This window comes from Aedes albopictus, chromosome 1 (assembly GCF_035046485.1).
Source record: "Aedes albopictus strain Foshan chromosome 1, AalbF5, whole genome shotgun sequence".
NCBI lineage: Eukaryota > Metazoa > Arthropoda > Insecta > Diptera > Culicidae > Aedes > Aedes albopictus.
Genome location: NC_085136.1, coordinates 187,215,347 through 187,229,646, shown reverse-complemented (window position 1 = coordinate 187,229,646; position 14,300 = coordinate 187,215,347). Strand labels below are relative to the sequence as shown.

The 14,300-nt window shown below is 39.6% G+C and overlaps 1 protein-coding gene across 7 annotated transcripts in view; it reads right to left on the bottom strand.

Moving 5' to 3' along the window:
* The window catches only part of LOC109423119 (ATP-binding cassette sub-family D member 1), a 94,817-nt gene that overhangs the window by 42,670 nt on the left and 37,847 nt on the right, over positions 1-14,300 (bottom strand). The window lies entirely within an intron of this gene.

The window sequence follows — 14,300 nt, the reverse complement described above, 5'->3', positions numbered from 1 at the left end:
GTTTGTATTGGAGTAAATGTTCAAAGCACGATCTTATATTATGTATTAGTTAAAACTTATACATTTTCACCATAACACAAAACTTATACAGGGTATAAGAAAATGATATACCTTTCATTATGTTTCCAAATAAACATAATTAATTGATGTTATGAAATCAGTTACGGTGTAACTAATGAAAAATATCAATTAAACCTTATATATTAAATCATTAAATTTCTTTTCGTGTATATCAGAACGTGTAAATGTAAGCCATATTCAAATATTACGTACACTCCCGATCAAAAGTTTGGGATCACCCCTCAAAAACATGTCATTTTTGTAGGCCCATATCTTTGCCAATTTTCGTCCGATTTCAAAACCCTAGGTCTCAATCAAACCGGAGGTTGGCCGGTTGAAAAACAACAAAGCCGCTGGAGCAGATCAACTACCAAGCGTGCTTCTAAAATACGGTGGAGAAGCACTGGTGAGAGCACTACACTGGGTCATTACCAAGATTTGGGAGGAGGAAGTATTACCGGAGGAATGGATGGAAGGTATCGTGTGTCCCATCTACAAAAAGGGCGACAAGTTGGATTGCGGAAACTACCGTGCGATCATACTACTGAGCGCTGCCTACAAGATACTCTCCCAAATTTTATGCCGCCGTCTATCACCGATTGCAAGAGAGTTCGTGGGGCAATATCAGGCTGGATTCATGGGTGAACGCGCTACAACGGACCAGATGTTCGCCATCTGCCAGGTATTGCAGAAATGCCGCGAATACAACGTGCCCACACATCACTTGTTCATCGATTTCAAATCGGCGTATGATACAATCGATCGAGAACAGCTATGGCAGATTATGCACGAATACGGATTCTCGGATAAACTGATACGGTTGATCAAGGCGACGATGGATCGAGTGATGTGCGTAGTTCGAGTATCAGGGACACTCTCGAGTCCCTTCGAATCTCGCAGAGGGTTACGGCAAGGTGATGGTTTTTCGTGCTTGCTGTTCAACATTGCTTTGGAGGGTGTAATGAGAAGAGCGGGGATAGACACGAGTGGGACGATTTTCACGAAGTCCGTTCAGCTGCTTGGTTTCGCTGATGATATTGATATTATTGCTCGTAAATTTGAGACGATGGCGGAAACGTACATCCGACTAAAGAGTGAAGCCAGGCGAATCGGATTAGTCATTAATGTGTCGAAGACAAAGTACATGATGGCAAAGGGCTCCAGGGAGGAATCACCGCGCCCGCCACCACGAATTCATATCGACGGTGATGAAATCGAGGCGGTTGAAGAATTCGTGTACTTGGGCTCACTGGTGACCGACGACAACGACACCAGCAGAGAAATTAAGAGGCGTATTGTGGCAGGAAATCGTGCCTACTTTGGACTCCGCAGAACTCTACGATCGAATAAAGTTCGCCGTAACACGAAGTTAACCATCTACAAAACGTTGATTAGACCGGTCGTCCTCTACGGGCACGAAACATGGACCCTACGTGCAGAGGACCAACGCGCCCTTGGAGTTTTCGAACGGAAGGTATTGCGTACCATCTACGGCGGAGTGCAGATGGAAGACGGGACTTGGAGAAGGCGAATGAACCACGAGCTGCATCAGCTGCTAAAAGAACCAACCATCGTCCATACCGCGAAAATCGGGAGGTTACGATGGGCGGGTCACGTCATCAGGATGTCGGATAGCAACCCGACCAAAATGGTTCTCGAGAGTCATCCGACCGGTACAAGAAGACGTGGAGCGCAGCGAGCTAGGTGGGTCGACCAAGTGGAGGACGATCTGCGGACCCTACGCAGAGTGCGGAACTGGAGACAAACAGCCATGGACCGAGTGGAATGGAGGCGGATACTATGTACAGCAGAGGCCACCCCGGCCTTAGCCTGACCGGTAAGGTAAGTAAGGTCTCATTCAAAAGATAATAAGCCTTTGAACATGATTTAAAAGAAACTTTTTCAAAAAATTTTGCATTTAAACTCAACCCAAAGTTGCCAAATTTTCATGAGAGCGGTAATATTACCCATTTTCTATTAGCTTTCAACTGCTTTTTACTGAACTTAGCTAAAAAATCTAGAAAAAAAGTTCTTAAGTAAATTAATCCTTGATGTCATCGACCAAAAGTTTGGGGTCACCTCTCAAAATGATGAATCGGCCAAAAGTTTGGGGTCACCATCGTAAAACATGGAAAAGTGATTTGTTGATATCTTTGTCATCTTTCATTCAATTTCAATTTTTCTTGACTTATTTGAAACAAAATGAATGATACTTACTGCATAGACATTGAACCACACATATTTGTTGAAATTTGCATACTAAAACTTAACGTAAAGTTGCCTCATTTTTTGAAGTGTGGAGAAATGTGTTAACTTTACATAACATTTTTATATACAAAAATCGTTAAATACGTTAAGTTAAAGACATCAAACCTAAATTTAGTTCATTATCTTTGAAATGAGCCAAAAAGAATTAAAATTGAACTATAGATGACGAAGATATCATGTTTTACGAAAGTGACCGCAAACTTTTGGCTGATACATCATATTGAGGGGTGACCCCAACCTTTTGGTCGATGACATGAAGAGTTAATTTACTTAATAACTTTTTTCTAGAATTTTTAGCTAAGTTCTGTAAAAAGCAGTTGAAAGCTCATAGAAAATGGGTCATATTACCGCTCTCATCTTAAAATTTGGTCGACCCAATTTCCAGCGACACTGCCGTAAGTTTATATTCATTTTTTTTTTGAAAAAGTTTCTTTTAAATCATGCTCAAAGTTTATTTGACTTATTATCTTTTGAATGAAACCTAGGGATTTGAAATCGGACGCAAATTGGCGGAGATATGGGCCTAAAAAAATCACATGTTTTTGAGGGGGTGACCCCAAACTTTTGATCGGGAGTGTACAAGTTTTTCTATTTTTTTTACTTTTTCAAATTCAGTATGGTATAAGCTATGTTGTCAATGAAGTCTTTAACTCAGTAATTTAAATATTTTCTAAAGGCAATGATCACTTCGGTAAAATGTATGGCAATCATATTTTGCTCCTAATGTCATATTATAGTACCGTAAAATGGGATCAGCGGGGTAACATTGATCGGCTTGACCCACCTCATGAAATGTTCAAACAACAAAGTTTCATTGCATTAGTTTCTGTTAGAGAATAGTGTTTCGTAATCTGTTACTTTTCTACTACCAAATGACATCAAGTTTATGGAAATTGAGTATCATAATCATATAAATGAATCGATTTTTCCTTAGCTTTGTTTCGTAACGCAATTAGATACATTCTAAAACATTCTACTTGGCATGATTACTAGGTACAATATTATGTTCGAAATCTCACTGTAAAGCTCAATATGAGATCGCAAAGTAAGATTTCATAAACAAAACTTTTTTGAAAGTGCTCCTTTTCAATACAATATACGATTTATTCAAAGCAGGCTTTCAATTCCTAAAGCCATTGCCTACCTTCAGGCGTTATTCTCGGTTTTGAGAATTTTAATCCTAAAATAATTCAAAAAGTACACAACTTGTAAGTATTTGGACTACATTACATACAAAGATCAGTACTTATTTTAAAAACATAAAAAATGTAACATTTACTTAAACAAGTGAATTATTCAAGAAAGATCGAAAGCTTTGATCAATGTTAACCTGGATTTCGGTATCTAGAATGGGATGTGTTGGGTTTAATTTCGATCAATGTTTCGTTTTCTTGACTGTTGTAAATATGAAATTAAGTAGAACAAAATCAAAAGTGTTTGATTTTGACTCATAAGTAATCAGCTATTGTTTTGAACAATTTTTCGTTTGATATAATTTGACACCTTTCCCCTTTCTTAAGCAGTTCTACAATTGCAAAGTGCGGACATAAAAGTTTGCCAACCTGATCCTCCCATCATAACAAGGTCATGATCACCACCGCACACCGCCGTCATCGTTATGTTGCCGTGACTGGAGTGCATTCGATCCGGGCAGTCTGACCTTAACTTTTCTTTTCCTCGTTTTCCTCCCTGAGCCAGAGTTCATTCGCTTCTCTCTTACTTGTACTTACAATGCGGCGTATGTGGGTACGTTCCGGTGATGGACCGAAAGTATGCACAGCAATAACGACAATAATTGAACGCAACAACAACTCTTCGTGTAGTCCGCGGTGAATGAAGTATGCCACTCTACCTTAGTAAAAACGGCCGCCGGCCAGCCAGCAGTGACTGGTGAGCGATGGTCAAACTACTGGGATCACATCTTGAGCACTGTATGATGATGTAGGTCATTGTCAAAAATACTCGTACTTCCACTTTACCGATTTTTATATTTTTTGTTTAGCACAAAGTCAACTCTAGAATACGTGAACTTTGGTACGGATTGCTCAAGGCCAAACCCATCAAACTCGTACCGGCTGGAGATTTGGAAGTGTAGGTATAGCGTGTACGTCATCTCTCAGTGGAAGAAGCATATTAGAGAATTATTACCTACAATTAGAGACGAGCCGGCGAGGTTTGGCCGTGAAATTTCTCAGCCTCTTGATTTACTTCCACTGTACAGTGTATCAAAAAATTGTCCGTACAGCACTCTCTTTGAGAAAAAGTCAGCTAAAAAACATTTGTTTTAAAACAACATCAACATCATGTTTACTTCTTTCAACATAGAAATATGTCTTTTTTGGTGTTATGTATTCAAAATAATTTTATTTTTTGTTACTTTTATTTTAAAATTAATTTACTTAAAATACCCATGAAATTGATGCCAAAAAATTGTCCGTACAGTTACGTCCTACTCTGAAGTTAGTCTAGTAAACAAACGTTTGACAGTCTATCGCGAGCGAACTTACCCGCAGCACGAGTATCCAGTGTTTGCAACAACAGAATCGGTAAAGTACTTGTTTTTGATAAATTTTGGACAATTTTTGAAGAATTTTGGTGTATTTTTCAGAAAATGGCCGTTCCACACAGCAAAATCCCAGTTGACATTCGAAAACTGATTGTCAATCTCAAGAATGAGGGTAAAAGCTTGTCCGAAATAGCAGGTGTGGTGAACCGTCCACGATCATCGGTCCAGTATGTTCTTCAAAACTACCAGAAAACAAAATCGCTGGAGACTACTCCCGGAAGAGGCCGCAAACCAAAGCTAACAAACCGTCATAGCCGATTGATTCTTCGGGAAATCAAGCGAAATCCTAAGGTGAGTGCTCCCAAACTGGCTGACAGTCTATCGCGGTACGGCAACATTGAGGTAAACGCTCAAACCGTACGAAACAAAATCCGTGAGAAAGGTTACCGAGGTTGCGTTGCTCGGAAGAAGCCTTTCATATCCGCCAAAAACATTAAGAAGCGACTGGAATATGCTCAAAAGTATGTGGTCGAACCAGAGGAGTATTGGGAGAATGTTATTTTTACGGATGAAAGTAATTTTAACATTTTTGGAACTGACGGACTGGTTAGAGTGTGGCGCCAACCAAACACCGAATTGAATCCGAAGAATCTGCGACCAACTGTTAAGCACGGTGGCGGTAATGTTATGGTTTGGGGTGCATTCAGTGCAAACGGTACCGGAAACTTGACGTTTATCGAATCTACTATGGACCGTTTCATGTATCTGGACATTTTGAAGCAAAATTTGAAAGCAAGCGCGGAGAAACTGGGCCACGGGACCGATTTCCGGTTCGTTCAGGATAATGATCCGAAGCATTCGTCGAAGTTAATCAAGGAATGGCTGCTGTACAACGTCAAATCAACACTCCCTCACCCTCCCCAATCACCGGACCTTAATCCGATTGAAAATTTGTGGGACCATCTGGAGCGAAAAATCCGGGAACATACGATTCAGAACAAGAACCAGCTGAAAAAGGTACTGATGGAAGAATGGCAGAAAATCCCAACCGAAACTACCCGGAAACTGGCTCTATCGATGAAAAGGCGTCTGCAGAGTGTGATTGCAGCAAAAGGTGGTCACACAAAATATTGACAAGGTTTCTTGAGTCCGACTTCCTGAAATTATTGCGTTGTACGGACAATTTTTTGATTCAATTTTTTTACCTTTTTATGTTGATATTTTTTTAAACATTGTTCATGTTTTGTTTGTATGAATTCGAATGTTCAATATGAAAGACCCAATGTTTGTCTGATAACTGAAATAAATATGGTATTGTTATTGACTGTTTAAATGTGTTTAATTAATGCCTTTCAATATAAGCGTTTGCTGTACGGACAATTTTTTGATACACTGTATGCGCGCGCCGCCGTGTCCGTAAACAAATGGATCCTAAAGTTGTGCTTCGTGAAGTATACAAATAAGGAGTAGCCTGTACATCTCAACTCGAACAAATATTTACTAGCTAGTAATGAGTTTAGTACGATGGTTTATGGTACGGCAACAATTCGCTTACTGATCAAAGACTGCTGGACTCTTATTTTCAGCCGTGTTTCTGAATAAATTATATGTATATTTAAGTTCCAAACATAATATGCTTTATTCAGTTTAACTGAATAATACGAGCCGCTTCAGATAACTTTGCCATATTTAGTAGGCATCTCTGAAACCAGTTTTATCTCATTGATAATTGAGGAGAATTACAGCTGTGTTCATAAAAATAGCAGTAAAAGCCAATTTTTAAACAAAATGATTTGAAAGTTTGAAATTGAACTACAAATATGGCCAATATTCATGCTCTCAGCTCCAATGTCAAGCACGCTGGCTGTGCTGAGAGGCCAGATGCACTGTAGTTACGCGCATGTCAATCTTCGAATAGCAAATTTTTGATTTTCGTTGTCACTGCATATGCGCAGATTCTCGAGGTAGCAGCGTTGCTGGACGAGGGTGGCTCGATGTGGCCCCTTTGGAGCCTGGAGGACTGCTGGAGTACAGTCAAAACATCTAAAACGCAGCCGAGGGCGCTATCGGGTACGTAGAACCGACTCGACGAAACGATTGGTTCGACGAAGAGTGCAGAGCAGTTTTAAAGGAGAAGAACACAACGCGTGCGGTAATGCTGCAGTATGGAACCTGTCAGAATGTGGAGCGATACTGGCAGTAGAACAACTGCTGTGCCGTTCACAAGAAATACGGAAGTTCTACCAGAAGCTCAACGCATCCCGCAACGGATTCGTGCCGCAATTCTAAATCTCCAGGGATGAGGTCGAGAGCCTCGTCACGACCAAACGTGAGGTGATCGAAAGGTTGAAGCAGAACTTCGACGAAAACCTGAATGGCGAAGAGAATGTGAGTACGGAGTGTCAAGGCAGGAAATGACTATGTTGGTGCAGCAGAACGAATCAACTCCCATGCTGAGGGAAGTTAAGGATGCCATCTACCAGCTCAAAACAACAAAGTAGCTGGTAAGGACGATATCGCCGCAGAACTCATCAGGATGGGCCCGGAGAAGTTGGCTACCTGTCTGCACTGGTTAGTAGTTAAGATCTGGGAAATTGAATAGCTACCGGCGGAGTGGCTAATGTGTGAGAACTTTCGAGCGATCACCATGTTGAATGCTGCCTTCAAAATTGTAGATCATCTTCCGTCGTCTATCACCTAAAGTAAGCGAGTTCGTGGGAAATTACCTAACTGGTTTCATCAGCTGCCGGTCAACAACGAACCACATATTCACCGTACGGCAAATCCTCCAGAATAGAAGGTCCCAACGCACCACCTGTTCATGGACTTCAAGGCGGTATCGACCGCACAGAGATATGAAAAATCATTGGCAAGAATAGCTTTCCCGAAAAGCTTACCATACTGATAAGAGCTACGATAGACAATGTGCAAAATAGCGAAAAGATTTCGAGTGAACTGTGTTTGCCTATCTACTATTTAACATCTCCCTGGAAGTTTTTATGCGACAATCCGGCATCAACAACCGCCCAAGCAACACACATGTTATAATAGAGTTACGACAGCGCAAGTTTTGGTTGTATAGAAGTTAATTTAACGTAATTCTAACATTGTGTTGAAATAACGTAAAATTAACTTCTATACAACCAAAACTTGCGCTGTCGTAACTTTTATATAACATGTGTGTTACTTGGGCGGGGTACGATCTACACAAAATCCCGCCGATTTGTCTGTTTCGTTGATGACATGGATATTTTTGCTTTGGAACGGTGTCAGAACTGTACACCCACCTAAAACGTGAAACAGCAAAGGTCGGATTGGTTGCAGAAAAAAACTAAAACTAAACTAAAAGGTACATGCTGATAGGTGGGACTGAGCGAAACATGACAAGCCTTGGCAGCAAAGTTACGGTGGACGGGGATACTTTCGAGGTGATTGAAGAATTCGTCTACCTTCGTTCCTTGCTAACGGCTGACAATAACGTCAGTCGTGAAATACGAAGGAACTACGGCCAAAAGAGATTCATCCCCGCACCAAATAAATTTGATGTTGAATATGGCCAGGATTTACATAGCCATGGTCAATAAAAATTGATATTCTGGGTTTTACAAACTGGCCCCTAAGATTCTGCCTGCCATTAATCAACAGGCAAGCACACGTAGTACATTTAACTTTGTTGAAGAACTCATGGTTCTACCAATAGTGTGTATTGGAATAAAGGGGTTGTAAGATTCAACGGTTGTAGCATACCTGATGGAAATTTGGTCAGTGTAACGGTGTTCCAGAGCGCTGATAATCACCAAGTTCCATGAAGAACTTGTTTATTTATTTTTATTGTAATGTCAACGTTCGCCATAAGGTCGGCTAAATCTCATGCTTTTTGATTTTTCCTGCCCGTTAAATCACAATAATAAAAGGATTACCATTTCTATTTGCGATATATCACAGATTAGATAATGTATCCCTCCGATAGCAACAATACGTCAGTTTTTCAATGACTCGTGATTAATGATATCTCGATTGGACGTCCATAGTACGTTTGCATCCATGATGTTTGCTTTAAGTTTCAAAGTTCGCATTACCAACAAGCGATTATTGGTATTATTTGATTACGGCCTACAGTCAGTGATTACGCTTTCTTTTCAAATAGCGAGAGAGGCAAACTGGATCTCATAAAATGACACGTTTGTGTCACGTTGCATCTGGTAGAACAATTATTATCAATAGTTCCTTTTTAATCCACCTAATTATCTTACACATGCATAATATAGAAAGGCAGTTATCAAATAAAATTAAAGGTCAAGGAATGACAATAATGCCTGAAAGTTTGAATTAATTAGTGTATTAAGTACAAGACATAAGAAGCAAGTAAGCTTTGAGATTAAAGCGAACATTTTATTACGGATTGTTTGACATTTATTCACCAGACCACCAACCTAATATACCGAGTAGGTATGAAGTGACGTTGGCCTGAAAGTTGACACCGTCCAGCCATTAATTACCCTACATGCAAGGCAAAAATGATGAAAGATAAAACGAGAAGAGAGGGGATCTTTCGTCATGACGTTCTGCCGTCCATTGAGGGCTGCCTATGGGCTTTTCAAACATTAGCCGGTAGCCACCAGGCTAGGCCCGTTCTATGGGACCTTAAGTCGGCGAAACCGCACGAAAACGTCATCTACCACCGCATGTACTGCCGTGGTACCCGTATTGCTGTAGTTGTTTCAGCTACCTACTATGTGAGCTATTGCAAAAATCCTTGCATGTTTGAACTCGTTATGAATTGACGAGCTAAACGTTTAATTTAACAGCGCTGCGAAGCATAAAGGCGAGACATACTTTGCATGGACCATGTTGGAACATAAATTACATTAACGCGATTCAAATTTCATTTGCAGCTTTTCATTACAACTGCAATGACCGGTGCTCACGATTTGACGAGAGCTGCCGCTCTACCTAACCCAAGGGCGGTCATTGAAACAGTCAATGCAATTCATTAGCAATGGAACAATGTTTGTTTTTCTAGGACCTTGTGATGGTATTGTCTTCAATTGATTATAGCCCTTTGAGAACGTTTGAGTATAATTGCCTCTCGCTTTTGCGATCGACAGCATCAAGATTGTTATAAAAAACTCGTCCTGGAGGGACTAACTTTAATTTCGATTTTATTTATTGAATCAGCAAAACCATGCTGAGGACAAAGGGCTGTATACACTAAAACCTCCATTTAGGTAGAATCCATTTGGATAAAATCAATTTAGGTCCCTCCAGTTAGGTAACGTTATAGTTTATTGCATTGCTAACTGGACTGAGACAAAGTGCAGAATCTCAAATAAAAGTGCGAAATGGCATCAAATCGTTCCGGTGTCTTCACCGCACTTATTCATCACGAGCTAATGAATAAGTGCGGTGAAGACACCGGAACGTTCTGATGCAAAATCGCACTTTTATTTGAGATTCCGCACTTCATCGTCGCACTTATAACCTCGCGATGCGCAATACCTAAACGGAATTTGATTGTGTTCAGGACAGTTGGGGGCGTAAGATGAGGGTCTCCTGTTAGACGCTGCCAACCACTTTACGCCCACCGCGTTTTCAAAGCTGTCTTCTAATCAATTCAGTTTTTTTGTATGTGATGGGTCTATAGTAAGCACTAACTGCACTGAAAAAATTCGCTGGTTAGGATCTGAGAAATTGCGGGGGCCCAACATAGACCTAACAGTTGTTCGATGTTGGTCCAAATTGACCCGACTTTAACTCGACACTCAATATTTTTTCAGTCTAGCAGAATTTTGCATGATTATCGTGTTTCGTGGAAGACAATTGACGCTTCTCATTTGATAGGTTGGAATCGTTTTAAACATGACTAGAAGAAAACGCCTACACAAGTTTACAAAATAAAACGAAAATCGTGAACTTCTGTCAACGACCAAAACTTTTGAAGCACAATTTAGTGCTGATTTCGAAACCGACATTCAATTTTTTTTAAGTAAAACAGTTTTTGAGTTTTAGCTCAATATCGAGTTTTACAACTTTCCAAAATATGTAATTTACTAAAATTTAAATATATTGCGTTTTGTTCAACCAATTTTAAATCTTTTTTCATCAATTGAAAGCTGAGTACAATACCATTCGATCATTTGATTACAGGTTTTGCGTCAGATTGATGAAATTCAAGATATTGGCGAGCTTTAGGGACGAGCTTCTTAAATTTTGGCCAAATTCTCAAAATTTTTTGAAGAAATGTATTTTTTTTTTCAATAAGAAAAAAACAACTTAAAAATTCTTTCTCGACGACATATCATATATAGGCGAGTTACAGTAAAATTTTCAGCTGTATCGAAGCATTGATTACGGAGAATCAGATGTTTGAAGTGAGCGACTTTGCCTCAAAATAGAACAAAAATCGATTTCAAATCATCAACCTTGTATGGAAAGTCGAAAAAATTTCCGCTCTACTATAATTTTTTTCTTTCGCGTTTTCGAACTCAGGGCATGATTCTACACCAAAAATGATCATCAGCTTACCGAGTTCAAAAATGCTGTAAACTAGTGCTATCGAACCTTGCGAAAACTTGCTGAAAATCCTCTGAAGCTTCGTAAATTCCCTCAAAAACCCCCTGAGACCCTCCATAGATTCCTAAAAAGCTCATGTAACGCCTTAGGAAACCCTCTGAAAATCCACTGAAACTTCATGAAAAAAACCCTAAATTCTCCCGGACCCCATGTAACATACCTGAATCCCTCCAAATCCCCCCGAAAACGCCGCTGAAGTCCCTCCTCTCCTGAAATTTCCTTGAAAGCCCTCTGAAACTCCCTTTAAATCTCCTAGTCTTTCTTCCTTCTTAAACTTCTCTGCAACCTTGTACTTCATTTAAATAATATACTGAGTCCAATTTAGGTAATGAACCCATTTAGGTAAAAAATCTATTTAGGCAGTCCCGACCCATTACCTCAATAGAGGTTTGAGTGTATCAGGTCGGTTGAGAAACTTTTATAATGGATTTTTCATAACTTAATTGAGCACAGAGCTGCCGAAATTCTGCAAAGTGACGTAAGCGCCATTTAAAATTTGTTTTCTGGTGTATTTTATATAATATCTGGTGTAAAAATAACACTGTGGTATTCCTGCTGTAATAGAATGCAAGATCTAGTCGTAATCTATCATCTATGGAAAAAAAAACTTAGAGGATGAGCAAGAGTTTCATGCATAATAACCAAAAAATGGGCCAAAACTATCAATGTCGCTTACGTCACTTTGCAGAATTACGGCAGAGAGGACCTTCGTTCCTGCCACACGATATATAAATGAAAAATGGTCATTGAAAGAAGAAATTCTAACTGTAGAAGATCTCATAGAATACTAAGCTAAGAGGCAGGTATTGCCCCTGTTGGGACGTTACGCCATGAAGAATGAGCTTTATCAGGAATTGTGAAGGCCGTGTCGAACCACATTTGCACCTTCCCATCCCGACTCATATTCCGAATTACTAAAGTTTGTCTAAAGATTATTCGATTAGGATTTTTCATGATGTAACCTCAGGACTGTTCAATTTATAAAACAAACATCTTCGTACGATACCACAACTGGGGTCAAACTAAACTGCGGGATGAGCCCACGCCCTTCAACGAAAAATACAAACACATTTTAGGGCTCTGTGAGTAATGCCACTTCTTGTTATGGTATAGTGTATTTTAACTTGATGCTTATTCTACACTCGGTGGTAATTTCTTGTTTGGGCTGATATTTAACGAATCTAGTCAATCCATTAACACTCAGCGACCTTTTTGAGGCATGCTGGAAGGGTATTGTCTACGGCTACGATGTTGAGTAGGCCAGGGGTTCTTCAATAGTACGTACATATTTTAGTACATGTGTATTTGTTCCAGCAGACCGTTCTACGTTTTTCTGGACGTTTTATCGGCTGTTCGGGCCCGAATGATTGATATTGACTTCTTTTTTCGATCAACCTTGATAGCTGTGTAGTATTGATAGCAGTAAGTTCAACTAGCTAAGCATTGCACTGCGGACCGCCTTTTCCGGTGGTAAGAGTCCACCAACAAGTGACCCCTAATTGGTCGGGGTTCTGCTAAACCGAACCAAAGACCATTTTTTGAAAAATTGAGTTTTCTTAACCATTGGATGAAGAATGAGATAATCTTCCTTCCATGTAAAAATCCAGTAATTCTGACAGCTCGTTGTGGAGTAAATTTAAAATTTCTGTGTGGCAGAACATACAAAAAATAAAATTGCATCCAACCAGAGTTTCAGTTTTGGCCCAGAAGATGAACATTTCAAGTTCTCCTCATCACCGTCAGATTTCTTACTTCTAATCGACTCATAGTAACAATCTTTGATAGAATTGAACACGTAATTAGAAATGTGGGTGTTGGAGGATCCAATTATGTTTCGATAGCGCTGATCGCCATTTTTCCAAATCACATTCAGCCAGACCGAACCAAATCCACTGCATTTTAGAATCAATTTATTCTGAACAATGCAAAAATCAAATGGTTTTGAATACCTGCAATATGTCGACACTCCTCATACTGATAATTTAACACAGAAGCCGTCATTGAACAACAAGGCTAATTAGAGTAATAGAGCTTGAAAAAAATCAAACACTTGGTTCACTTTGGCTGATCGAAAAATGGCGTTTTCGCGAAAACGCCATTTAAGTAGAATGTTTAAAACTTGATTCAGACTTAACAACTGACCTTCAGCTAGGTGAAATGACCTAGAGGTAACGCGCTTGGTTATCACTGAAATGATCCAAGTTTGAATCTCTTTCATATTTTTGATTGTTGATTTTTGTCTTAGTTCACTTTGGCAGAACATTTAACCGGTTTTCTTCGACCAGCATAAATTTGAAGTACACAAATTGCTCCACCTTCACATCTCAGGACCTCAGGACATGCAAGGACATCATTTGACATAATCACTCTTGCTCTGTGCCTGCACATGCACTGCCTATGAAAAAAAAAACATGGGTGGGAAGGGCTGAATTGGATGGGCTTCCGCCGCTCATATTTCAAACTTATTTTGAGACCTCCGTGCTACCATCCTATACGCGTCCTCTCTGATTCATGTAAAGGATTGTGAGTGATATCGATTTCAAACTTCATAAACGATGAAAAATCAAGATGTTTTTCACAATCCGACTGGTTTTCTCTGAACCAAAGAAACACAGTCAGCCACACTGAACTATAAACCATATTCCAATGTTTTTGTTCAGCCAGAGTGAACTGAGTGCAAAGTACTGAGAAATTAAATGTAATTATATCAATGATTTCAGTTAATTTTCATTTATTCTTCATTTCTGATGGTTAATAAAGGCTTGTAAGTTACATGTGTGCGGAAAAGTTTCAAATAATCTTAGCTTGTTGTTTATTTGTGAGTGGTTGAACTTTAACCTTAAATATCTCGGAATAAACTTTTTGGCTTTTAGTTTGGTTTAGCAGAACCCCG